General features: G+C 39.5%; 1 protein-coding gene and 1 pseudogene across 5 annotated transcripts in view; both read left to right on the top strand.

Annotated features, from left to right (window-relative positions):
- PPP2R2C (protein phosphatase 2 regulatory subunit Bgamma) overlaps positions 1-27,307 on the top strand; it is a 378,716-nt gene that overhangs the window by 307,676 nt on the left and 43,733 nt on the right. The gene's annotated exons all lie outside the window — the stretch shown is intronic.
- Positions 11,811-12,188, top strand: LOC122732511 (annotated as a pseudogene).

The raw sequence follows: 27,307 nt of genomic DNA, 5'->3' as shown, positions 1-27,307 counted from the left end.
CATTGGCCCTGGAGTCAGGAAAACCTGAGTTCAAATCCAGACTGAGACACTTGACAAGTGACCCTGGGAAAGTCACTTAACCCTCATTGCCCCGCCCTCCCAAAAAAGGTTGCTTCCCAGATTCTCCCAACAGGAGTCCTGTTTGACAAGAATTTTTGCCAATTGATAATATCATGTCTTGATAAATTGAACCCAATATATCACGCATATTTCTCTTTTGACAGGAGAGTATTTATTTATGATATACACACACAGTCCATTGATAGGATGAGGATAATAACATTTACACTATCAGTCTTACAGGATTGTTGTGAAGAAAATGTTTTGTTAACCTTTAAGTACTGTAAAATTACTACTGTCATTACCACTTTAGAGACATTTTAGCTCAAAAACAAATTCAGTGATCTACTGAGGATCTGTGGGTAAACATTCAGAAAAGAAGATGAAGTTTACCAGTATTTAGTTATTTGGCCTACTATAAATGCAAAAATTATATGGTTTAATGGTCTTTGTTTTTGTTTCTTACTCTTCACAAAGATGTTTTGGCATTATCTAAATATAGTCAACTAGTATTTATTAAGCACCTACTATGTGCCAGGCCATTAGGGTTCCCTTCTTCAAGATCACAGGCATTAAATTAAAATTAAAGGCAGCAAAACTTAGAAGGAGAACTTATGCTAGAATGATGGGTGATATAGAAATGATCAAGCCATGTGGTTCCTATCCTCAGAGGGCATACTCTCTACAGAGAATGATTAAAATGTAAACTCCAGGGCAGGGACTTTTATTTTTGTTTTTTCTATCTCCAGCATTTAGCACAAAACCTAGTTTATAGTAGGTAACATACAAATGATTGTTGTATTGGATTAATGTGACAGATGTTTGCCTAATAATAAGAATTGGCTAGCTTGCTTGTCATTTTCTAAGCTTAGAGACAGTCTCTATCATATAAAAACGATTTATTCTTTGAAAATTTGGTCAAATTTAATTACATATTGTTTAGTCCTTGTACTTCATTTGATTTAACTATGCTAAATCAAATTCATTGGCTTGAGAAAGATATTTGAATGAACATCTAGGGGGCTCCATCTGGAAATAATGGAGTCCAACAAATAAAACAGGAAAGGTAAAGGACTGAAAGAAGAAGCTGTAACTACTTCTTAAATGAGATAACGTAGGTAAAGTGCTTTGCAAACGATCAAGCACTATATACATGCTAGTTATCACTGTCATTCTTGTTACATATTTAGAAGGTTATGATTAACCAAGAGATCCCTTTAAATCCACCCTATTACTTGTTACTGTATCTCTGTTTCTTTCCCTATGATGCTTTGTAGTGACTCTTTTGTATCCTTAGCTCTTAGCACAGCCACAGTAGGTGCCTAATAAATGCTTACTGATTTGTCTTGTTGACTCCACACTTGAAAATACTTTAGATGAGTGTCTTAAGGTATCCTAGGGAAGGAAAAAGCCTGGAATCTTCCCACAGGTGAGATTACATTTCTAGAATAGAGAGGAACATGGTGGCAGATAAGATCCAGAAGAGGGCACCAGTGAGCCAAATGAAATTGGCTTTCTGGTTCAAGGGAAAATCATTGGCTTTGCATGGAAGGAGGTAACAGATTAGCAACAGGATTCTGGTAGGATCCCCAAATCTCTTGTGTATGTATAGCACAATAGTTACAAATGAATTCCTATGTTACCAAAACAAACAAACAAACAAACCCAAAACTCACCTCTTCTCTACCTACTGCTACTAGGGATTCTTCTGTTAAAAATATGGCATGGTACAGTGTAGAAATGATGGATTTGGAGTTGGGGGATTTACATTAGTATCTTTCCTCTGTCTTTTCCTGTATGTGTGAATTCAGACAACGGAGGATTCTCTGAGTCCAGGTTTCTTCATCTGTAAAATGAAGGAGTTGGAGTAAATGACACCTAAGACCAAAGTTTATAACCCTACTTTTAATAAAAATTCAATTATCATTTATTAAGCACATAATATGTGTAAGCACTGAGTGAGATATGAAGCTGAGCTAAGGCCCCTTTCCTGCCCTCAAGGGGCTTACATTATAATTATAGGAATATGATTTTTAAAAACAGCTAACTTTGAAGACACTGAATAATAATTTCATTAGAGTTTCCCAAAAAAGTGCAATGAGAGGGAAGAAATTTGGAAACCAAAATTTAAGAAGAAAAAAAAAATAAATAATAAATTGGTTTTTTTAAAGTGCTATGTGAAGAAGGTGATAAAAGGTATTTTAGGCCAATGAAACTGTGAGAAATACTAAGAGACATGAATATGTGTGTGGGGGGGGGGTATCATTTTGTAGAGCTTCAAAATCATACTAAGGAATCTGGACTTTGGGGAGCCATTGATTTTCAGAATTGTGCCTTGGAAAGATAACTCCAGCAGCAATGTGCAAGACTATATTGGGAAAGGAAGAGACATGAAGCAAGGAGAAGAGTTAGGGTGCAGTTGTGCTAGTGTAAGCATTGTTAAAGGCCTGCACTAGGATGGTGGGTGAGAATGGAAGCAGGAGAGATAGATTGGAGAGTCACTGATTGATTCCTTAGGGAAGGGATGAGAGGAAGGTAGACATCTAAAATTACTCAGAGCTTTCCACTGTCAGCAACTCAGGGGTACAGTGGCTTTTTACAAGAAATAAAATCAGAATCATAAGATCATAGTACAGTAAGGGACCTTTAAGGTCTAGAGCAGATGTTCTTAACCTGGGGCCCACAGACTCATATAAAACCCATAGGTAGATTTCAGGGGATTCACAAAGTTAGATGGAAAAAAATTCCACCTTTATTTTTACTAACCTCTAGATGAAACTTAATGTTTCATTCAATTTTTAATTAAAATATAATTCTGAGAAAGGGTTCATAGATTTCACCAGATTGCCAAAGAGATCCAGGACACAAAAAAGGTTAAAGGACCACTGGTGTAGACCAGCCCCTTCCTGAGGCCTAAACCTCTTCACACATTATCCTTGAAAGACTGTCAGTCAATATCTTCTGACACTTCCTATAATGAAAACTTTATTACTTACTTAACAAGGGAGCCTGTCCCATTTCCAAATAAATATAAATCCATGGTAGCTCTTAATTTTATTTTTTAAAAATCTGATTTCCTTTTGTGTCTCTTCATTGCTTTTAATTTTATCCCCTGGGGCCAAGCATAACAATTTTAATCCCTCTTCCATGTGACATTCCTTTTAAGGGCAGGCAGCAGGTACCCCTGCTATTCCCTCCCCCAACCTCCCACTACCCCAGTACTCCACCACCAATTTTTTTCTTCTGTTTAAAGATTTTGGACTTTTCAATCTATCTTCAAAGAACACAGTTTCGATCTCTTTAATCATTTGGTTTCTCTTATTCTTTGCACCATCATATCTTTTTTAAAAATTTCACATTTTTAAGCACCAACATCTTGAGACTATTTTATTGCTGAACCTTACAAGTCAAAGGCATCTTAAAGATCATAATTTCAAAGAAGTCCATGCTGTACTGACCTTTAGTTTATCTTTAGTACCCATGGAATTTAAAGATTATTCAATATGTGGGGTTTTTTTTTCCTCCTCTAAAACCCTTTCAGTTCAACAAACATTTATTGAGTCTCCATTAGAGTAATATTCCAAGCACTCACCATGGCCTGGGGCTGATCTTGGGTTCTGGAAGTCTGTACCAGCAGGATTTAAACTGTAGCAAGTCTTATTAAGCTATATTAAGCTTTTAGTCTAGTGACAGACTGTGTACCTCTCATCCAAGGATCAGTTTATCACCAAAAGATGGCCACCAAACGATTATGGTTCTTTTTGGCCACAGTGACACACAAGTAGTGGGGGTGGGGGTGTTGGTAAGGGTGGTAGTAGTAGTAGTAGTAGTAGTAGTAGTAGTAGTAGTAGTAGTAGTAGTAGTAGTGGTAGTAGTAGTTGTAGTTGCAGTAGTTGTAGCAGTAGTAGCAGCTAACATTTGTATATAGCACTTTCTATGTGCCAGGTACAGTGCTAAGTGCCTTACAATTAAAAGCTCATTTGATCCTCATAACAACTTTGGGTGGTAGATACTATTATTATCTCCATTTTACAGATGAAAAAACTGAGGCAAACAGAGTTAAGTGACTTGTTGGGAGTTCTACAGGTAGTAAATGTTTGAGGCTGGTCATGTCTTCCTGCCTCCAGGCTTGGTGCTATCTATTGTACCACCTGGGTGCGCTCATGACTCCCATCTACTTGAACTTGGGTCTTCATGCTTTTTCAATCATGTACTCCTGTTTGTAAATTTTTCAAAATATGATTGGAGGAAAGGGGAGGATGTGGATTTTACCAGTGACTCTTGCTTAGCTTTTGTGGGGGCCTGGGTCAGGGTTAGGTTAACTGCCTTCAGAGGCTAACTTGACCCAGAAGAGAGAAGGTTGGGAACCGGAACAGCAACAAAGGGAGGGAAAGGAGTTGGTGGAATTGTAAGAGGTGGTAATTAGGTGCGACTAAATTAGAACCAACTATTGGCAAAGGTGGAACATGACACATCTTCCCACCCTCCAACTGGTTAATCACACACACCTTGGGAATGGGACACATCTTCCTTGTAGTTCCATCAATGTCCTGCAGGAGGCCCAGCACTCACTCTATTATAAAACTAGAGCCTGAAGGAGTTATAACTTGTGGCAGTAGAGGGTGCCTTGATGAAATAGTATAGCCTTAAAATACCGAGTCAAAAATTTTGAAAGCCGAAGTATAGACTGAAAGCATAAAGCTGAAATATAGTTGAAGCTGAAGTATAGACGAAGTTCTTTCTGCTTTGCAAAGTTTGATGGGCAAAGAGAGGAGGCAGCACAATGTGATGGGAATTCAGCAGGCATTCATTGAGTACCACATATAGAACTCTATGCTCAGTGCAAGGGGAAATTAAAAAAAAAAAAAGTAGTTCTTGCCTTCCAGAAGCTTACAATCTTTGGTGAGAATTGGTCAGGGCATGAGTGATGAAAGATATAAATAGAAACATCTCATTCAAATATGGGAAATAGTAAGTAGAGAAGAAAGGCATTATCAAAGTTCTGTAAGCCTTCTGAGAAGAAATCACTTTAAGTTGGGAGAATCAGGGAAACACATGCAGGGAATGATTAGTAGGATTTAACAGGAGTTGGGGTCAGGTGAGGGCATTTGAGGTTTAAGAAATGGTGTGATTAGGGGGCAGCTAGGTGGCACAGTGGATAAAGCACCGGCCCTGGATTCAGGAGTACTTGAGTTCAAATCCAGCCTCAGACACTTGACACTTACTAGCTGTGTGACTCTGGGCAAGTCACTTAACCCTCATTGCCCTGGAAAAAAAAATGGTGTGATTAAAGGACAGCTAGGTGGTGCAGTGGATAGAGCACTGGCTCTGGAGTCAGAAGGGCCTGAGTTCAAACTTGGCCACAGACACTTACTAGTTATATGACCCTGGACGAGTCACTTAGCCCTGATTGCTTGAAAAAAAGAAAAGATTATTATAGTTGTGTATTATAATATAATATTATATTATATATTATAGTTATATATAATATATATTAGTCATATAAAAGGAAAATGTAAAGTTTATTTGGACAATTTTACAGTTTGAGCAGAGCATAGAGTAAGTGGTGGAAAAGTGAGAGAAAAGCCTAGAAAATTAAGTTGCAGTCAATTATAGAGGGTTTTAGAATGGCAGGTTGAGGAGGGTTATAACATCTTTGATTTAGAGCAGAAAGGGACCTTAGAGCCCATCAAGTTCAACTTGCTCATTTTATCAACGAGGAAACTGAAGCCCAGAGAGTTTAACAGGATTTGAATTCAAATCTTCCTGCCTCCAAGTCCAGTATTCTATCCACTATGCCACCTAGAAGTTTTGATCTTATTTTTCATAAGTTCTGTTGAGTGAATGGAGATTTCTCAATACAGTAGTGAAATAATCCAAGCTGAACTTTAGGTAGATGAATTTGGCAGGGTGCTGTTAAAAGGACTGCTCGAGGTGAAGACAAAGCCCATCTCTTAATGAGAATGTATCTCAGCTTCCCCTAAGATCCAGTCCCCTAAAACCCTGGGAATCTAGTCTTTGGACACAGGATGTTTGAATGCTTCTTTGTCCCCAGTAAATCTTATGCACATACATATTTCTCAAAAAAACAAGGGGATTATACATGCTCAGCACACACCCTCTCAATAGCTAGAATGCAAAGAGGGTATTTATTACTCATGAAAATTCATTGTTTAAATAGATAGACTTCCAACAGTGTGAAGGATGGATTAAAGAAGGGGAGAAAATGAAGCCATGAAGACAACTTCAGAGGCTATTCGAGCTGTACAGGGGAGCAAATAAAGGCAGTCCGAGTCAGGGAATGGAGTAGGGATGCACGAGATTGTAGGTTATAAAGGTATAATTGACGAGACCTAGCAATTCATTGGACATGAGGCTAAGGGAAAGGGAAGACTACCCAAGTTTTGCTTTGGGGACTGGGAGGTAACTGGCAGTCATGAAGTCGGGAAAAGTAAGCTTACAAAGGAAGATGAGTTCAATTTAGGAATGTTGGATTTAAACATAAGCTAGGAAATGGAACCAGGATTCTGACTTTGGATTTCTGATTTCACAAAAAAAAAAAATGCTGTGAGTTCTGTCATGTTCTCTATCATGACTCTTAAAGCTAGCGAAAGGACCTTAATCCAGCTCCTCTATTTACAAAGAAAGAAACTGAGGCCTAGAGAGAGACAGTTACCCCGGGCTGGTTACTTAACCTCTCAGGTAACTCTCTAAAACCGCAAATTGTAGAAAGGTAGCATTCTGCTCTAATAGGGTGTGTTTTCTCATTCACAGTCTCCAATGACAATGAGATTTAAAGTGCAGTTCTTAATAAGTAACCAATTTTCTTCTAGCAAGTGAACCAGGCATTGGTTACAACGTCCTCTTTTTACCCCCAATCCACAGAGGGAGAAGAAAATGGAAGATAAGAATCAGTGTATCCGTTTGATGTCTTTCTAGGCCTCTTAGCAATCCCATAAACTAGCTTGTTCCATTGATGTTCTATTGATCACTAGCTTTGTTCATCACCTAGGGGGTCAAAGAAAACTGGTCTATGCCCCCTAGTCAGTCTCTGCAGAGAACTTCTCCTTCAGTACTTAAAGGCTTACTGATTTGGACTGGTTATAGAGGGACAATGCCTCTTTGGTTACAGGTGATCTTTTATTCATTCATTTACTCATTCATTCACTCAACAAGCTTTTCTTAAATATCTACTATGTTTCAGGCATTGTTCTAGACCCTAGAGATATAGGCTTATCTCAGAAATATTTTAGGTTCAGTTCCAGGCTACTGCAATAAAGGAAATATATCAATGAAACTCACTGAAACTCACATGAGTTTTTTGATTTCCCAGTACATATAAAAATTATGTGTATACTACATTGTAGTCTATTAAGTGTGCAATAGTATTATGTCTAAAAATGTACATACTTTACTTGAAAATACTTTATTGTTAAAAATAATGCTAACAATCATCTGAGCCTTCAGCAAGTCATAATCTTTTTTTTTTTTTAAGTGAGGCAACTGGGGTTAAGTGACTTGCCCAGGGTCACACAGCTAGTAAGTGTTAAGTGTCTGAGGCTGGATTTGAACTCGGGTACTCCTGAATACAGGGCCAGTGCTTTATCCATTGTGCCACCTAGCCACCCCAAGTCATAATCTTTTAGCTGGTAGAGGATCTTGCCTTAATGTCAGGGGTTGCTGACTGATCAGGATGGTGGTTACAAAGGTTGGGGTGACTATGGCAATTTCTGAAAATAAGACAACATTGAACTTTGTACCATGGATTGTCTCTTCCTTTCACTCGAACACTTAGAGGCCATTGTAGGGTTATTAGTTGGCCTAATTTCAATATTGTTGTGTGTCAGGGAATAGGGAGACCCAAGGAGAGGGAGAAAATTGTAAGAATGGTCAATTGGTGGAGCAGTCAGAACAAATATAACATGTATTACGTTTGCTGTCTTATATGGGTGAAGTTCATGGAACTCCAAACAATGACAATAGCAACATCAAAGATTACTGATCACAGATCACCATAACAGATATAATAATAATGAAAAAGTTTGAAATATGGTGAGAATTGCCAAAATGTGACATAGAGACATGATGGTAGTACATGCTGTTGGGAAAATAGTGCAAATAGACTTTCTCGATGCAGGTTTGCCACAAAACTTCAATTTGTTTTAAAAACAACAACAACAAACCCACGATATCTGTGAAGCATAATAAAATGAGGCATGCCCACACAAAGATTAAATTTGAAACAACTTCCCTCAAAGAACGTACGTTCTATTTGGGGGGTGGTAGGGAACACAAATACTTAGAGGCAAATTGTGTGTGTGTGTGTGTGTGTGTGTGTGTATTTGACTTGACATAGTGATGTCATTTTGATCCTCTCTGAAAATGAAAGACAACCAATCAACCAACCAATATGTATATACACAGTCATTTCCAATTAGGCTTCTTCTAGAAGGTGATCCTTGCAAGATGAACTTTGAAGAAGCTAGATACTCGAGGAGGTGGGGAGAGAGTGCATTCCAGGCATGGAAGATGGCCTTGGCAAAAGTACAGGGAAATGGAGATGGAATGTTGTGTGTGGGAACCAGCAAGTAACCTGGTTTGGCTTCCCCATGGAGTGTAAGGAGGAGAAAGCAGGCTAAAATAAACCTGTTAATGTGGGCTGGAGCTAGAGTATGAGGGGCTTTACATGCCACATAGGGTTGCTGTTCTAAAGACAGATGATAGAGAGGGCTAGCTAGTAACTAGTTTTCTTTTAACTACAGGGACCATTAGAGTCACTCTCACTGGGGATATCCTGATAGGGCAGCTGCCTTCACACTGACAGTAATCCATAGCACTTCACAGAATCAAAGAAGGCTACCATTGGGATGGAGCTTAGAGATTAGCTCATTAAAACATCTCATTTTAGAGAGGGTGAAATGGAGACAGGCGGTGAAATGGCTTTCCTAATATCACAGTAAATAACAGAGCTGGGGCTCGAGTTTCATTTTTCTGACTCCAGGACGACTGTTTTTGCCACTGTATTATGCTTCTGCCCCTAAGTAGACTAAGAACTTGGGATTGAAGTTCTTAATTTTTTTTTTAATTTTTGGTATCACGAATTCCTTCAGCACCCTGGCAATGTCTGTGGAATGGGGTCTGTTGTCTACATTCGTAATTGAAGAAAATACCAAATAGGGTTTCATAAAAATAAAGGTGTGGGTTTTTTCCCCCAACCAAGTTCATAGTCCCCTAAACTCTATCCCCAGAGCCTAAGTTAAGAACTCTTGATTCAAAGGAAAGCATCTTAGAGATCATTCTTTGTGACCCTGGACAAACTGAGGCTTCTCAGCCTCAGTTTTCTTTTCTGTGAAATAAAGATAATAATAGCACTTCAAAGATTTTTGAAGATTGGATGAGATAATATAACCAAGCACTTTGTAAACCTTACTGATCTATATAAATATCATCTTTTGCTATTATAATCATCACTGAGACTAGCCCTTTCATTTTACAGAGAAGGAAAAGGAGACCCAGGGAGTGGAAGTGACTTGTCCAAAGTCACACAGATAATAAGTAGCAGAGCTGGGATTTCAACCTGGGTTCTCTGACGTGAAATCCAGTGCTCTTTCTGTCTCACTTCTGTGTAACAAGTCCTAAATCTTCTTTATGAGACTTTATCAGATCTGCCCACAGCTTGCTGCAACACTGAGTATTCCCTTGGTAGCACACTCCAGAGCCAGCTGTGGTAACTATGGTAACAGTATCTTCCTTTCTGGATTGTGCCTGTTTCTCTATACATCTTGACTACAGCGCTTCCTGCTCAGCTGGCCTCAGCTCTCTTGTCCTGCCTTGATAAACATCCCTCTTTTAAAAACCCCTATTGGGTTAAGCTAATTAGCCTACCCCTCCAGGTGCCCATAAAAATCTGATGCATCCCAGCACCTGGAGCCCAGGGGTGAGTGGCCATATCATTAGGTCTATGTGTCCAGTGGGAATTAATTTTCTCTAGAAAGAAAGAAATCCAACTCACACTGCATGCCATAGCCCAGAGGACTCTGAGATTATTGTTAGTTTTTTTGTGTGTTTACACACCACAGGGTTCTCAATGATGAGCAAGAATCCCTACCCTGAAATGGATTTTCCTTGTAAGTTATTCAGGGATATTAAACCATATAGCAAAAACAAAGGGCTCTTGTACCTTCTGCTGATTTTACATCTTTGGCAGAAAGTACTGCTGTTTCCATTAGCTTCCATACTGTGCATGAAGGTGAGAGGATCATAGCATTTAGAGCTGGGAAAGAGACCTTAGGGACCATCCAACCCAAGCCCCTCTTTTTGTAGAGAAAGAGACAGAGACCCAGAGAAGGGAAAAAAGTAGCCTGAAGTCACAGTGGCACTGAGGAAAAGAGTCAGGATTGAAATCGTTGTCTTCTAGCTCCAAACCCAACATGGTTTCCACTAGATCACATTAACTTGATGTCACTCAAATTTTATTGATTTATTCTCTGGGCAAAAGATGGTAGCAATTAGGGCCTACATTTCTTCATCACTTCTTACTCTACGAAGTACTTACCTGAAAACAAGCCCTGAGATGGGTAGATACTTAGTATCATCATCTGTACTTTATAGAGGACTTGTGAAAAAGACATGCTAGATCTTTAACCACCTTATTAGTGGCCCAAGTAGAGAAGCTGTGATTTCATATAAGACCTTGGCATCTGGGCAGATCTAAAGTATTCGTACATGAGAGCTGGGAACTGTTCAGTGAGATGGAAAGATAACTGGATTTAAGCAAAGGAACTCAGTTTGAACCCCAGTTTTGCTATTCACTGCTTGGGTGAGCTTGGGCAAATTCCTTACTGCCTCTGGGTCTCAGTTTCCTCATTTGTAAAATAAGGATGTTGAAGCAAATGTTTTCTAAGTTCCTTTTAAATTCTAAGAGTCTGTGAGCCAATGCCTTGTAGAGGTTTCATGCCTAATACCACTCCTTGATCACACACATTCAGTCAATCAATAAATGTTTATTAAGCATGCAAGGTACTCTGCTAGCACCTGGGCAGCAAAGAATAAAAACAATTCCTTTATGCAGTGAGGTTCTGTTTTAAAAGAGGAGATGACAAGTACATTTACAAATATATTCAGGCTATATGTAGTAATCCTGCTTTAATAGGGGAGGCTGTGGCTGGTGGATCACCTGAATTTGAGAAGTCTGAACTACAGCAAGGCTAAAGCCAATTGGGCATCTGTATTGTCTGGCACCAATGAGCCCCTGTGAGTAGAGGGCTACCAGGCCACCTAAGAAGGGTTGAATTTGCTTAACCAGTAATAGATTGGGTCATAGCTTCCATGCTGATTATGTCTGAGCTGCATCTTAAGAAGAAAGAGATACCATGAGGCAGAAGTGGGCAGGGAGCACATTCTAGGAATGAGGAATGGCCAGTACAAAGACATAGAGACGGTAGATAGAATGTGATGAGTGATGTTAATTTGACTGGATTGCTGAGTGTGAAAGGGAGGATACTGTCCATCGAGACTGGAATGGTAAATTGTGGCTAGATTGTATGGGGCTTTCAAAACTAAATAGAGGGGCAGCTAGGTGGTGCAGTGGATAGAGCACTGGCCCTGGAGTCAGGAGTACCTGAGTTCAAATCTGGCCTCAGACACTTAAAACTTACTAGCTGTGTGACCCTGGGCAAGTCACTTAACCCCAATTGCCTCACCAAAAAACAACAACAACAACAAACAAACAAACAAAACTAAATGGAGAGTACAAATGGAAATGGTGGCCAGAAAGTGGGAAGATGGCGCCCAAGGGGAAGAGCAGCTCTGACAAAGGAGGGAAAGGGGCAGCAGCTTCTGGAAATGAGGGTGCAGATAAGAAGGCTCAGGGTCCTAAAGGTGGTGGAAATGCAGCAAAGGTCCAACATATTCTGTGTGAAAAGCATGGTAGAATCATGGAGGCCATGGAAAAACTCAAGTCTGGAGTGAGATTCAATGAAGTTGCCTCAGTACAGTGAAGATAAAGCCCAGCAGGGGGGAGATTTGGGCTGGATGACAAGAGGCTCCATGGTGGGCCTGTGTACATGGATCCTCCAGTAAAAACCAAATTTGGCTACCATATTATCATGGTTGAAGGGAGAAAATAAAGTGATAAATTAATTAAAAAAAAACTAAATGGAGGTAGGGGCAGCTAAGTGGCACAGTAGATAAAGCAGTGGCCTTGGATTCAGGAGGACCTAAGTTCAAATTAGGCATCAGACACTTGACACTTACTAGCTGTGTGACCCTGGGCAAGTCACGTAACGTCCATTGCCCAGGGGGAAAAAAGACCCTAAATGGAGGAATCTATATTTTATTCTCAACACAATAGGAAGTCACTGGAGTTGACTGAGTAGGGGAATCCTATGGTTTGTGCTTGAGAAAAATCACTTTGGAAGCAGCATGTATAATGGACTGAAGTGGGGGAGAGACTTGAGTCAGGGAAGCCAAGTAGGTCTAAGTGAGAGGTGATAAGATCCTATTCTAAAGCAGTAGTTGTATGAGTGGAGAGAAGATGCAAGAGATGTTATAAATGTAGAAATAGCAACATTTGGCAGCTGATTGGAGCTGTGGGGTGAGGGAGAAGAGGGAAACTAGGATAATGATAAGATTATGAACATGAATCAGTGAAGCATGAAATACACACACACACACACACACACTCTCTCTCTCTCTCTCTCTCTCTCTCTCTCTCTCTCTCTCATACACACACCAATAGTATTTTTAAAAACCTCTCGTTAGTCATTCTCTTGAGTCCTCCTCAGATACTCAAAGTGGTATGTGGGTAGCCCTTGGTTCACAAAGGGTTTGCCAGGTCCTACTAGTCAGTCAATAAACAGTAAGGACCTACTGTGTGTCAGTCACTGCACTAAATGCTGGTGATACAAAGAAAGGCAAAGACAGTCTCTGCTCTTGAGGAACACATAGACCAATGAGGGAGACAAAATGCCAACACCTACGTACTAACAAGCAATAGACAGGATAAATTGGAGATAATCAACAAAGGGGAGGCACTAAAATTAAGGGAGATTAAGAAGAGCTTTCAGTAGGGGGCAGTAAAGAGCTTTGCTAACCTTAAAGCACTATATAATGGTCATTTAATAAATGTTTATTGACTGATTGATAGTATTACAGGAAACTCCCCTCTACCAATGCAGGTTGGCACTTTTTTTGAATTGGTAACTATCCAGGGTTACCTAGAGGAAAGGGGTCAAACTCACTGGGGGCTGCAGGCTCTACTTCCAAAATTAAAATGTCATTGGGAAATGTTTAACAAAATAAATAAAAAATACAGTAAACCATAGGTAATATCAATTTGTTGTTTTCCCAGTCAATATACTGCCACAGGGATCTATTTCTATTTGAGTTTGCCACCACTGGCTCCAAGTACTGAGAGGTTCAGTGATTTGCCATGGGATATATATTAGTATGTGTCAGAGGTTGTACTTGAATTCAGGTTTCCATGGCTTTGAGATCAACTTTTTATCCATTCTGCCAGGCTGCCTTTAACTTAAAAAGGCTAAATATGAGGTCTCATATTCAGAGAATACAGGATAGTTTTCAGGGTATGTTAACATGTATGATTTCATGTATTCCTCACAACTCTGAGAACTGGGCAGGGCTGGTATCGTTATTCCTACCTGACTGATAAAGAAACTGAGGGACTAGAGGCAATGTGACTTGTTGTTGTTGTTGTTGTTTTGTCCTTCATTCCCAAAGAGCATTGTGACATTGGGAGGTGACATCAGGGCTTGCACTGAATTCATTGGATTTAAGTGAGGCAGGGATGTGCAAAGTCACCAACCTCACTCTCTCCTCTAGAGCTATCTGCGTCTAGTGACAAGATATATATCAGGGTGACTGGAGATGGCCCTGGATATTTAAGGCAATTGAGGTTAATTGACTTGCTCAGGGTCACACAGATAGTGTCTGACGTGAGATTTAAACTCAGGGCCAGTGTGCTCTATCCACTGTGCTACCTAGCTGCCCTTATATGACTTGGTAGTTCTTGGCACACTGCACACCAGCACCCATTCTTGCCTCCCTGCCCCCTGACTCAGGCCAGTCGATCCTGCTTGTATATCTAGCTGTCTCAGCAGAATCAGAGTGAAACAGGTTCATAGATCCATAACCCAAGTTTGGGCACATGACCTTCCTAGTTTTAGTCAGACTGACTAGAGCATGGGATTGAAACAGCACAGGTATTTCTGAAAGTGTGATTGAGTAAAACAAGCACCGAGTTGCCCTATTGAACCCTAGGCTGCCTGGTTAAGGGACACCAGGGAGGGATTCTTTTCTTCCGTCCCCTCCTCATGTTCTATCAGTTCACATGCCTGTAATTGAGCTACCCATGAAGGAGCCTGTGATATGGTCTGGAGGGCAGCAGGAGGCCTTAAAATCCTTGTGATGCTCAGAACAATGCAGAAATGATTGCTACTTATGGAAGAACTTTTTTAAATCTAGCAATATATTTATCTTATACATGTTATATCTAACCTCAGCACTCTGAGCATTTCCCCTCCATGGTGGTGTGGAGCAAACTAATGGAGCATGAAGCAGGGGAGATATGAGGGACATAACAATGTTGGTAGAGGGCAGTCCTCTATTATGTCAATGCTTCACAACAGGGCACTTATTGTTTCCTTAGTAATGGCTGGAAATAGTATGACTACAGATGAATCAAGGCAGGACAGCATAGGTAGTGAAAAGCACCCCGGCCTTGGTATCTGAGGACCACAGTTCTCCTTCTAGCATCATCATGGTGATACACACAGAGAAAGCGTTCATTGGTTGTGTGATAGATGGGCGAATTAATGGATGAATGAAGGAGGGAGTGGGACGAGTTGATCTCTTGGGCCTTTTTTTTCCTAAGGAGTCTCACCCTGTAGTTGTTTGATCTTATCCTTCTCTGAGGGCAGGTATCTGTTCTGTGAAATGATGGGGTTGAACTTCATGACCTGGAAGGGCCCTTCTGGCTTTAACATGATAGGATTCCATCCATGTGCCTCCGAGTTCTACAATCCTCACACATTCTTTCTTTGTCATGGCTGCTCAGACACGGGAAATTATTGCAGTACCTCATAAGGTGGTTAAGTGCTGAAATATCCCTAGGCGGTGGTTTAGTCAGTTGTTCTGTAGAAATTGGGGTTTAAGTCAAATTCCATTTCTATTTTGTTTTTTTGGGTTTTTTTGTTTTTTTTAGTGAGGCAATTGGGGTTAAGTGACTTGCCCAGGGTCACACAGCTAGTAAGTGTTAAGTATCTGAGGCTGGATTTGAACTCAGGTACTTCTGACTCCACGGCCAGTGCTCTATCCACTGCGCCATCTAGCTGCCCCTCAAATTCCATTTCTAAAAGAAATACTAATGTGATATTGCTTTTGCTTTATCACAATTTCCTTATTAGCATAGGAGCAGTGGAGCATAAGGCAGAGAGTGCTGGGCCTGGACCAGTAAGAACTGGAGTCAAGTCCTACTTCTGACATAAGTAGCTGTGAGACCTTGGGCAAGTCATTTCCAAGTTCCTTAGGCAGCTCCCTTGTACTTGTCTACTTTGTTGTAGAAGTTGTGTAGACCTCTATTAGTAGAGAGGTTCCTACACTTTGAGGAAATCTTGGATCCTTTCTATCGAAATTTATAGGTTATAAAGTTCCTTATCTCACTTTGAGCTTTCTTCCCCTCCTGTTAGGTTGGTAATGCAAATACTTTTTGCATTTTACAGATTTAAAAACTGATACTTGCGTGATATATTATAGTACAGGATGGGCCAAAAGTCATGAATATTTAATAACTTCTTCATTTTTTGTTTTAAATTTACAATAACATAGCATCATGTACAGTATATATAGGAAATGAATTTTTGTTATGTGTGAAAAGTGAAATCTTATAAATGGTGAAAAATAAAGAAACAATTATCTTAAAAGTTATTAAAACATCAGACCCCTTTGTGATTTTTGGCCCACCTTGTAGAAAGAGACCTTATGAGGTCCTTTAAAAGAGAACTGTTTTTTTTTTCCTTTCTTTGCACCCCCAGTGCTTATCATGTGTATTGTTGTTGAGTCATTTCAGTCCTGCCTGACTCTTCATGACCCCATTTGGGGGGTTTTCTTGGCATAGATAATGCAGTAGTTTACCATTTCCTTGTCCAGCAAATTTTTCAAATGAGGAAACTGAGGCAAACAGGGTTAAGTGACTTACCTGGGGTCACACAGCTAGTAAGTATCTGAGGCTGGATTTGAACTCAGGTCCTCCTGATTCTAGGTCTGGCGCTCAATCTGCTTCACCTACCAGCTGCCCTGCTTAGCACATAGCAGGTGCTTACCAATTTGACTTGAGTTTTCCCTGTTCTGACATGAACCTGCTTGACTTACCCCATCTGGACTTCAGAACTAAGTGGTCTCCAAAGTCCTTTCCAATTCTGAGATTCTGTGATCCTAAAGTCAATCAACATTTAGGGAAGCACTTACTGTGCACCAGACACTGTATTAAGCATTGGGACTACAAAGAAAGGGGTAACAAAAGGAAAGAATCCCTGTTCTCAAGGAGCTCACATCATGGGGAAGACAACATGTAAATATCTAGAGTCCTATCCCTAAAATTCAGATTAGTATTAGATGAGTATTTCTTTTGGAAATGGAATTTGACTTAATAAAGCCATTTCTATGGAGCATCTGTCTCTCTGTGTGTGTATGTATATATGTATATGTATGTGTGTTTAAGAAACATATAGAGTATGTGAAAGTCATCTGAAAGGGGACAGTATTGTAAGATGAATCCATTGGATTGTATTGAATCTAAGGTGACCTCTGGGTCACAGAATGTACTTAGTTTACCTGGGATAATAATCAATTTTCCCCTGAGGTAATCAATACAAAAGTTGTTGATTCTAAAAAATCATATTAACTGGCTACGTAATTGACCCAATTGTCCACTTTGCTGTTCTGGTAAAGACTTAGCTACCGTAATAGTAAAACTACAATATTAAAGAAATGGGGTCTAGGGAAGCTAGGTGGAGCAGAAGATAAAGCACCAGCCCTGGATTCAGGAGGACCTGAGTTCAAATCCGGCCTCAGACACTTGACATACTTACTAGCTGTGTGATCCTGGGCAAGTCACTTAACCTTCATTATCCCAACAAACAAACAAACAAACAGAAATGGGGTCTTTTGAAGGAATTTTGTTCATGCTGTAACTTAGGGTTAACAAGACACTCTTTTTGCTTTTTCTAACTCTCTTTGGTTGGAAATCTTAATAAAATCCATTTAGAACATTTTCTTGCCCAAGAAGGGCAAGGGAACAAGCATTTATTCAATACTTATTATCTAGTAGACACTTCGTTAAGCACTGGAGATACAAAAAAAGACAAAAACCAGCCCTTGCCCCTCAAGGACCACACATTCTAATGGAGGAGACAACCTGTAAATACCCAGATACCTACAAGCCACTTACAGATTAGACAGTATGTAATCTGAGAAGGGAAAGCACCAGTAGTTGACCTATCAGGAAAGGGAGATTTGAACTGAGTCTCGAAGGAGTCTAAGAAGCATTCCAGACATAGGGAGATGGCCTGTATATGGAACATAGAGACAGGAAATGTGTCAGGAGTATGACCAGTGAGCCAGCTAACCTTTATTAAACATGTGTTTGACGAATGGTAAATAGGGCTGTGCAGTTGGATCATACAGTATGGGCAGTAGCCATAAAATATAAAACACTAAAGACAGAAAGGGGCCAGGTTATAAAGAACTTTAAATGCCAAGTATAGGACATAATGGGAAGCTAGCTGGTGCAGTGATTAGAGTGCCAGGCCCAAAGTCAGGAAGACTCATCTTCATGAGCCTCAGCTACTTACTAGGTGGGTGACCCTGGGCAAATCACTTAACTCTGTTTGCCTCAGTTTCCTCATCAGTAAAATGAGCTAGAGAAGGAAACAGTAAACCATTTTAGTATCTTTGCCAAGAAAATCCCAAATGTGGTCATGGAGAGTCAGGCATGACTGAAAAAAATGATTCAGCAACAACATAGGACTTTATATTTTATCCTGGAGGTGTTAGGGAATAATTATAGCTCATTGAACAAGGGGCTGATATAAATCAACATTTTAGAAAAAAATATCACATTGGCAGGTGAACAAAGAATGAATTGGAGCAGGGTGAGGCTTAAGGCAGTTAGAAGGCTATTAACATTATTCTAGGCAAGAGGCAATGAGAGCTAGGGTAGTGGTTGTGTGAATGGAGAAAACTGAGAGATAGATGATAGATAGATAGAGATAAATAGATATAGATATATAGATATTATGAATGTAGAAACAATAAAACCTATCAGTGGATTGGAAATGTGGCATGATGGAAGAGTGAGAATCAAGGGTGAAACTAAAGTTGCAAGCTGAGGGTGACTAGAAAAGCTATTTCAGATTCAGTTGTTTTTCAGTCGTGTCCGACTCTCCATGACCTCATTTGGGGTTTTCTTGTCAAAGATACTGGAATGGTTTTCCATTTCCTTCTCCAGTTCATTTTACAGTTGAGGAAACTGAGGCAAACAGGGTTAAGTGACTTGCTGAGGGTCACACGGGGTGGAAGCGTCTGAGGCCAGATTTTAACTTGGGAAGATGAGTCTTCCTTAATCCAAGTGCAGTGCTCTAACGGTAACAGGGAAATTCTGAAGAGGGAAAGGTTTGGAGGAAAAGATAGTGTGTCTTTTTTTTTTTTTTTTGATATGAGGACTTTGAGAGGATGAGGACATCCTATAGGATGTCCAGTCTGAGATATTCAAAAGACAAATTAGATAATTCCAGGCTGGAGATCAGAAGAGAGTTTAGAGCTAGATATATGTGTCTGGAAGTCCTTTGCATAGAGATGGTAACTAAACCCACGAGGGCTAATGAGATTATCAAATGAGATATTGTAGAAGGAAATGTGGGTCCAGGACAGAAATACACGTACACACGTATTAACGTTGTGTGCTGTGTAGTATGTTAATTTCCTCTTTGCTCACATCATAATCACTGCTGCAGTCACCAACATGGGGAAGAACACCAGGAGGGAGCACTCAGTTGAGAATCAAGAAAATGAAGGTTTGGAGAAGCTAGGTGGCACAGTGGATAGAGAACCGGCCCTGGAGTCAGGAGTACCTGAGTTCAAATCCGGCCTCAGACACTTAACACTTACTAGCTGTGTGACCCTGGGCAAGTCACTTAACCCCAATTGCCTCACTAAAAACTAAAAAAAAAGAAAAAAAAGAAAAAGAAAGAAAATGAAGGTTTGAATCTCAGCTCTACCTCTTGTTAGTCAGGTGGCTTTGGGAGAAGACCCTTCTCCTCCCTGAAACTCTGTTCCTGAATCTGTAAAATGGGGATAATATTATATAAATACATCAGAGAATAAAAGAAAAGAACATACACACGAGAGTACTTTGTAATAGATAAAGTGCCATCTGTATTTTAGCTCAAGTTATAAATAGTGGTAAGAATAATACCACCACCGATCATGGTGAATTGGAATGGTTTTATGGACTTTATTAACAGAGGAGATGGATCCAAGTTGCCATACAGGACAGACTTCAAAAATGATTGAAAGTTAATCAGAAAGAGCCTGTTGGACAGTGCTAGCACACTTATTATATGAACCGATAATACATGAATAATTCAGTCTGCTTTTCCAGGGGGAGGGATTCTCTTAAATGAGTCTAATTATTCTCAGTCCCAAGTGATCACAGTCTGAAAATTAACCTTGTAAAAGTGCAGTTTTATGAGTTAAATGCATCACGACAAACATAAAATGGAGTAAAGGGGGTAGTGGGAAGGATAATTTGAGCCTATAAAGTAAAATGTTACTAACTAGAGTTCAGAGTAGGATCTATGAAACTGTGGTGGGGGAATGGTCACATATTCAGTAACAGTTTTTACAATATTGGGAAATGAGTTGCTGGCAGGCAGATGGCTACAGGGACTTATAAATCAGCTGTGTGTTTTCTCTTCCACAGTTCCATTTGATTAGCAAATTCCAACAGTAAAAAGGAATGTGTTGGGGGCAGTTAGGTGGCTCAGTTGGATAGAGCACCGGCCCTGGAGTCAGGAGGACCTGAATTCAAATCCGGTCTCAGACACTTAACACTTACTATCTGTGTGACCCTGGGCAAGTCACTTAACCCCAATTGCCTCACTAAAAAAAAAAAAAAAAAAGGAATGTGTTGCTTATATTCTTACCAATTCTTCAAAGCCCAGCCTAACTGCCACCTCCTCCATGAAGCATTCCCTGATTTCCCTCCTCCCTCCCCAGAAGTGATTTCCTCCCACTCTGAACTTTCACACATTTTGTATCTCTTACTGCACTTTCATAGACTTTTTGGGGGGGAGCAATGAGGGTTAAGTGACTTGCTCAGGGTCACAACTATTTTTTATATTTCTTTTTCTTCATTACTTTTTTCCATTTCTTTTCTTTTCTTTTTTTAATAGTAAACATTTATTTAAAGTTTTAAGTTCCAAATTCTATCCCTCCCTCCCTGAGGTGGCAAACAATCAGATATAGGTCATACAACTTTCACAGACTATTACGTATAATAATTATGTGTGCAAAACAAATTATTATGTGTGCAGTGTCTTACCTGACTCTAAGATTCTTCAGGGCAGCAACCATCTCATGATCATCTCCTCCCTGGGGTGCTTCACATTGTGCTTTGTACCTAATATATCCTCATTTAATACTTGAATGGAATAAATGCATGTGGGGAACAACATCACCCATTTCTTAAGACATTATACAAATGCCTTCTTTCTATAGTTGTTAATAATTCCCAATGTAACAGAGAAGAGCATCATTTTCTCTAGAGATGAAATCGTCAAATACTTTTTAAAACTAGTTGTTGTTTTAATTCCATGTGCTGTGAGCCAGGGATAGTCACTTCAGCCCTCAAGAGCTGTGTTGTGAATTCAGGGGCCAAATGTAGTGCATGAAATTAGTCTTTGGAAGTAATTAAACTTCCCCCTAAGTAAATTAGAAAAGATAATTAATTGCAACCAACTGGGATACATTTGTAAATGACAGTTAAGTCTTTAAACGAAATGAGTTTGATATTTTAAAAGTCAGCACGTTGAGAACACCTACTTGCCATATTTTCATTCCCTTCTCCTGGCCCTTTAAAGGAATATCCCAGGGCACTTAAAGAAACTGCAGATCTAAGAGTTGAACTGCTGTTCATGATTTTTGAAAAAATTCTTAGGAAGAAGAGGGGGTGCTAGAGACAGATGGTCTCCATCTCCAGAAAAAGGTGGGTTCTTGATTCTAAGTTTGTGATGTTTGGTTCCTGGTCATGTTCTCTTGGATTTATTTGTCTGGTGGATTATTTAAGGAATACTTGGTGAGCACTTCAAGAAGGAAGTGTAGTGTAATGGGAAGAGTCCTGTATTTGTGGTAGATCACCCGGATGTAAATCATGACTGTGCTGCCGATTAACTGTGACTTGGAGCAAATCACTTACTCTCGATGGCTCTCACTTTCCTCATCAGTAAAGAAGAGTCCCTTCTAATCCGACATCTATAGTCCTGTAGTGTCATAAGGCAGCATGAAAGCATTAATAAGAAGATAATCCAGACTGATTTCATTCTAGCAATGACAGGACTGGAGAAAGCAGCATGGCCAGCCTTGAAGCTAGGAAGACTTAGGTTCAAATTGTCCTTCTGACATCTGAGTCATGCAAGCCTAGGCAAATTGTTTAATCTCTCAACATCTCAGGAAAATCTCTTAAATTATAATGCACAGAAAAATTTCTGATCTGTCAGTGGATGGAGTTACTACATTAGGAGTTATTCATATTGACAAACTAATAGGTCTGGATGCCTTATCTTCCTCCTTTCCAACTTCCTCCCACCCCCATGCCCCAGGTAGGTCAGAAGAAGTCTATTCTGTAAATTCAGACAATCTGGATATTATTGAGGTATTTTTCAAAAATTTCCCAGTGTATAGTCAAGATGGAGAGTTATACCTATCCACTTAGCTACAACATCTTTATATCTTTTGGTTTCATTTATAGCAAAACAAACAAACCACATACACATTAGAAATAATTCAGTTTCTCTGTAAAGTGTTGACTTGCTGGACACTGGACTGGAGCACCACCTTTAGAGTACTAATAGTTAAATTGATGTTTATGGGCAGTCTAAATGTTGTGATTCTCAGCTCCCCCTGCCCTTTTCCCCTCTACTCTACCAGCATCCTGAAGGAAGCAGAAAAAGGGACTGAATGATGTGGGACTCTCAAAGGCTGTTTTTCATTTTTTAATTTTTCTTGTCACTGTAGCCAAAGGATTCATCTCGTAGTAGCTAGTTTTCCATTAAATGAGTTTTTTCATCCTGAGCTAGTCTGGTTCTCAGATAGCAGAAAGGGTCTGGATGCTTGTTAATGTGATATAAACTGCCAAAGATTATCACTCATGGGGACAGCTTTCAGGAACCCAGAGTGACCCCCATACCACAGTGAGGCATCAAGATATTACTTTTGTAAAGGTGGGTTTAGCAAACAGAAATAGAAAAGTCTGGAGGAGGGGTAGAGTTGTTGGTGGAAAATGATGAATTCCATTATGGTCATGTTGAATTTCCATGCTGGTAAGAATAATGTCACCCTTTTAAAGGGGAAGGACACTTCTTGAAATGGATGGTTGAGTCAGATTGCTAAAATATCAATCTCATTATGTAATATTTCTATGCTTTATTCCTGAGTTCAAGATAGAAAATGATCACATCTTTCAAACAATTTAAGAGTTTTTAAGAGGTGTCAGTGGTGAATTAAACAGAATCAAGAACACTTGGACTCCAGGATTACCCCTGATCCATGCTAGCTTTGTGACCCTGAGCAAATTAGTTAACCTTTCAGCCTCCCCAAGGGCATCTTTCTAATGCTAGAAGTTGCATATTGGAGAGTAGAGTTTGCACAGTAGAATTTGCCTCTGCCAGTGAAATCATAGGTCATCCAAAAAGATAGGGTTAGTATATAAGAACCAGTTCATGGAGAGGGAGCCCCAGAGTTTTTAGGTAAAGATCCAGTATAAGAATTGCAGCCCCAAAGGTCATTGAGGTCAGCTGACAATGAGGAACACATTGCATTACCAGGCCCACAGACTTGTAATCAGAAGCTCTGGATCAATACAACCTTGCATTAGCAGCAATTAGAGGTAGTCAGGCCTTGAGGAGCATGAGCCTTCTGCTTCCATCTCTGCTGCTGGGCTTTAGATGGGTTCATGGAGTTTGCAGATATAATTGGGGTGCTCTAGGTCTCCAAAAGAATGCATTGCCCCGTGCTTACATCCATCCAAGTGGTTGAAGACAGCTGAACACTCAGCTTCAATTGCCCATAATTGTCATAATGGCAACGAGAGTGGTTAAAACCTACAGGCAGGCCATCATTTTGCCTCTGGAAACACCCTGTAATCAAGCTGAAAGGCCAAGTCCATTAACCTATTGATAACCCATTCTCAAACCAGTGACTTTGAACAGCAGGCTTGAAAGATAAAAGATTCAGAAAATTGCTCCCTTATTGGATTCTTAATATCTGGCTATCTGCCTTCTTACTTTGGAGAGATAGGTTGTTATGGCCTCGACATATCATGCATGGGGTTGAATTCAGAATGGATTGATTCATAGACTTTTAGGAGCCCTATAGATTATCTTGACTAATCTCCTTAGTTTAAAGATGAGGAAACAGAGGCTAGAGAAAGGAAGTGGTTTGCCCATCCAGCATACAAACTCAAATCTTTGGATTCCCACTCTAAGACTATATCCATTATACTACACTGCCTCTCTTTGTTAGAATGTTGTCCTATGAGGGGCTCTCTATGCAATTTGATCTTCTGAACCAATTTTTAACATGGCAAAGTATTAACCACATAGCATATTGATTAACCAAAGCACAACTTATCCATTGTTTTTCTTACACTCCTATATTCAGGAGAACAACAACAACAAAAGGCCAAAATAGAATTAAAAAAGAGTAAAAAGGGGGCGGCTAGGTGGTGCAGTGGATAAAGCACCAGCCCTGGATTCAGGAGTACCTGAGTTCAAATCCGGCCTCAGACACTTAACACTTACTAGCTGTGTGACCCTGGGCAAGTCATTTAACCCCAATTGCCTCACTTAAAAAAAAAAGAGTAAGGCGATATGTGCTAATCGTTATAATGGTAATTGGCATCTATCTTGTGCTTTATGGTTATAAAATGTTTTACATAGCTAAACATGAAGTCAGAAGGACCTGGGCTCAAATTCTACCATGTACTGTATCACTTTGGGAAGTCACTTAACATCTCCAAGTTCATGTTCTTCATCTATAAAATAAAAATACTAGTATCTACCATGATGCTGTTGAGAGAACAAAATGAGATTGTATGTGTAAGTAGCTTGCCATTGGATCCTTGTGACAATCCTGTGGGGTAGGTGCAATTATTACCCCCATTTTACAGATGAGGAAACTGAGGCATACAGATATAAATGACTTGCCCAGTATCTAAGGTTATATTCGAACTCAGGTCTTCCTAATTCTGGGTCCAGAGCTCTACCCACTATACCACCTAGCTGACTGAACTAAGACAAAACAGTAACTTGGGAAGTTTAATAGACAGAAAGTCCTCATGGATGAGGCAGCATCTGAATTTGGACTTGAAGAAAGACATGGTTTCTAAGAGGTAGTGACAAGGCAGGAGGGCACAACAGGAATGAGGACTGGCTCATGCAATTGAATGGAGGTGGTGAGGAGATGAAGTGCCAAATTTGCCCAAAAAGTTACTTAGTCCAGTTTGACTGCAATGTAAAGATTGTCTGTCTCCAGAAATAGGATACTTCATTATCTGCACAAGATTAGGTCTTATTCACTAGAATGCAGTGATAAAAATGATTGTTAAATATCATGTTTATGTAACATTTTAAAGGTTAAAAACTGCTTTCCCCACAATATCCCTGTGAAATAGAGTGTACATTATCCCCATTTCAGAGATGAAGAAACTGAGGCCCATAGAAGCAAAGTAAATTGGCCATAGTCACACATCCAATTTCTATTGGAAGAGCTGGGATTTCACCTAGTTCTGAGTACTAATCTAGAACTCTGTCCACCTGAGTCCAGAGCCTCTTCACTGTAAGCTACCGTTATTGTGACAGCTTCCTCACTGACCTGCCTGCAGGATGCCCCCTTTCTGAATCATCTTTGTTGCCCCAGCCCAACAAACCTTTAGCATCATTTTCATCATGCTACTCCCCTGCTCCAATACTGATGGCAGCTCCCTGTTGCTCGGCCAAACAAGTCAAAATTCTTCAGCCTGGCTTTTAAGGCCTTCCACCATTTAGCCTCAGCTTAATGATCCAACTTTACCTTCTCTTCTTCTTTTTTAAAAATAATGAACATTTGTATTTATAGCTTTGAGTTCCAAATTTTGTCCCTCCTTCCTTCCCTCCTCTCCCCTGTCTCTGAGGTGGTAGGCAATCAGATATAGGTTATACATATGCAATTATGTAAAACATTACCATATTAGTCTTTTAAATAAGAAAACTTGAATAAAAGATAAAATGAAGGAAAGTGAAAAATAACATGCTTCAGTTTGTGTTCAATCAATATCAGTTCTTTTTTATTTATTAAATTTTTTAATATCAGTTCTTTCTTTGGAAGTGAATAGTATGCTTCATCATTAGTCTTTTGGGATTGTCTTAGATCATTGTATTGCTGATAATCGTTAAGTCATTCATAGTTCTTCATTGAACAATATTGTTGTCACTGTTCACAATGTTCTCTTGATTCTGCTCACTTCACCATACATTAGTTCATACAAGTCTTTCCAGGTCTTTCTGAAATCATTCTGCTTGTCATTTCTTATAGCACAATAATGTTCCATCACCATTATATACCACAGCTTGTTTGTTGATATCCCATTCTTAGCCACCACAAAAAGAGCTGATAGAAATATTTTTGTACAAATAGGTCTTTTTCTCTCTTTGGGGATGTCTTTCGGATATAAACCTAGCAGTGGTATTGCTGTATCAAAGGGTATACACAGTTTGATAGCCCTTTGGGCTCTCCAGAATGGTTAGATCTTTTCACAATTCCACCAACAGTGGATTAATGTCCCATTTTTCCCATATCCCCTCCAACATCCAATATTTTTCTTTTTTGTTATATTTGCCACTCTGATAGGTGTGAGGTGATACATCAGAGTTGTTTTAATATGCACTTCTCTGATCAATAGTGATCTAGAGCATTTTTTCATATGAGTATAGATAGCTTTCTTTACCTGAAAACTACCTGTTCCTATCTTTTGACTATCAATTGAGGAATGACTTGTATTTTTATAAATTTGACTCAGTTCTCTATATATTTGAGAAATGAGGCCTTTATCAGAGATACTCATTTCAAAAATTCTTTCCCAGTTTTCTGCTTCCCTTATAATCTGGGTTACATTAGTTTTGTTTGTACAAAAACTTTTTAATTTTATATAATCAAAATTATCTATTTTACATTTTGTTTTGTTCTCTATATCTTCTTTAGTCCTAAATTCTTCCTCTGTCCATAAGTCTGACAGTTAAATGATTCTATGCTCTTTTAGTTTGCTTATGGTATCACCCTTTATGTGTAAATCATGTACCCATTTTGACCTTATTTTAATATATGGTATGAGATGTTGGTGTATACCTAATTTCTGCCATACTGTTTTCCAGTTTTTCCAGTATTTTTTGTCAAATAATGAGTTTTTGTTCCAAAAGCTGGGATCTTTGGGTTTATCATATATTAGATTACTATAGTCATTTACTATATCGTGATTTCTACCTCTTCTATTCCACTGATCCACCTCTCTATTTTTTACCTTCTCTTCTATGCACCCTCTGTTCCAGTGCATCTAGAATTCTTCAGTGACCTCTGCATACTTCTTTCTGTTAAATGTGAAATTATAAATGGACTTATTAACCTTAAAAGGTACTTCATAGGATTTACAGTTGGAAAGGGTCTTAAAACATGAGACTTTAGAGGTGGTAGAAACTTTAGCGATAGATAGTTCAGCCCCCTCATTTTACGTACAAATAACTAGGTGATTACAGGTGAAGTGGGCACATACATTAGAGCTATCAGAGTCAGGATTCTAAGCTTGCTCCTCTGATTTCTAAATCCAATGGGCTGGTTCCCATACACCAGGGTGTCCAACATGGAGCATTCCCAAATTGGCCCAAACCAATGTGAAGTGCAATTGGGAAATATTTAACAAAAT

This window comes from Dromiciops gliroides, chromosome 6 (genome assembly GCF_019393635.1).
Source record: "Dromiciops gliroides isolate mDroGli1 chromosome 6, mDroGli1.pri, whole genome shotgun sequence".
Classification (NCBI taxonomy): Eukaryota; Metazoa; Chordata; class Mammalia; order Microbiotheria; family Microbiotheriidae; genus Dromiciops; species Dromiciops gliroides.
Note: the sequence above shows the minus strand (reverse complement) of the source record. Positions and strands in the feature narration are given on the sequence as shown.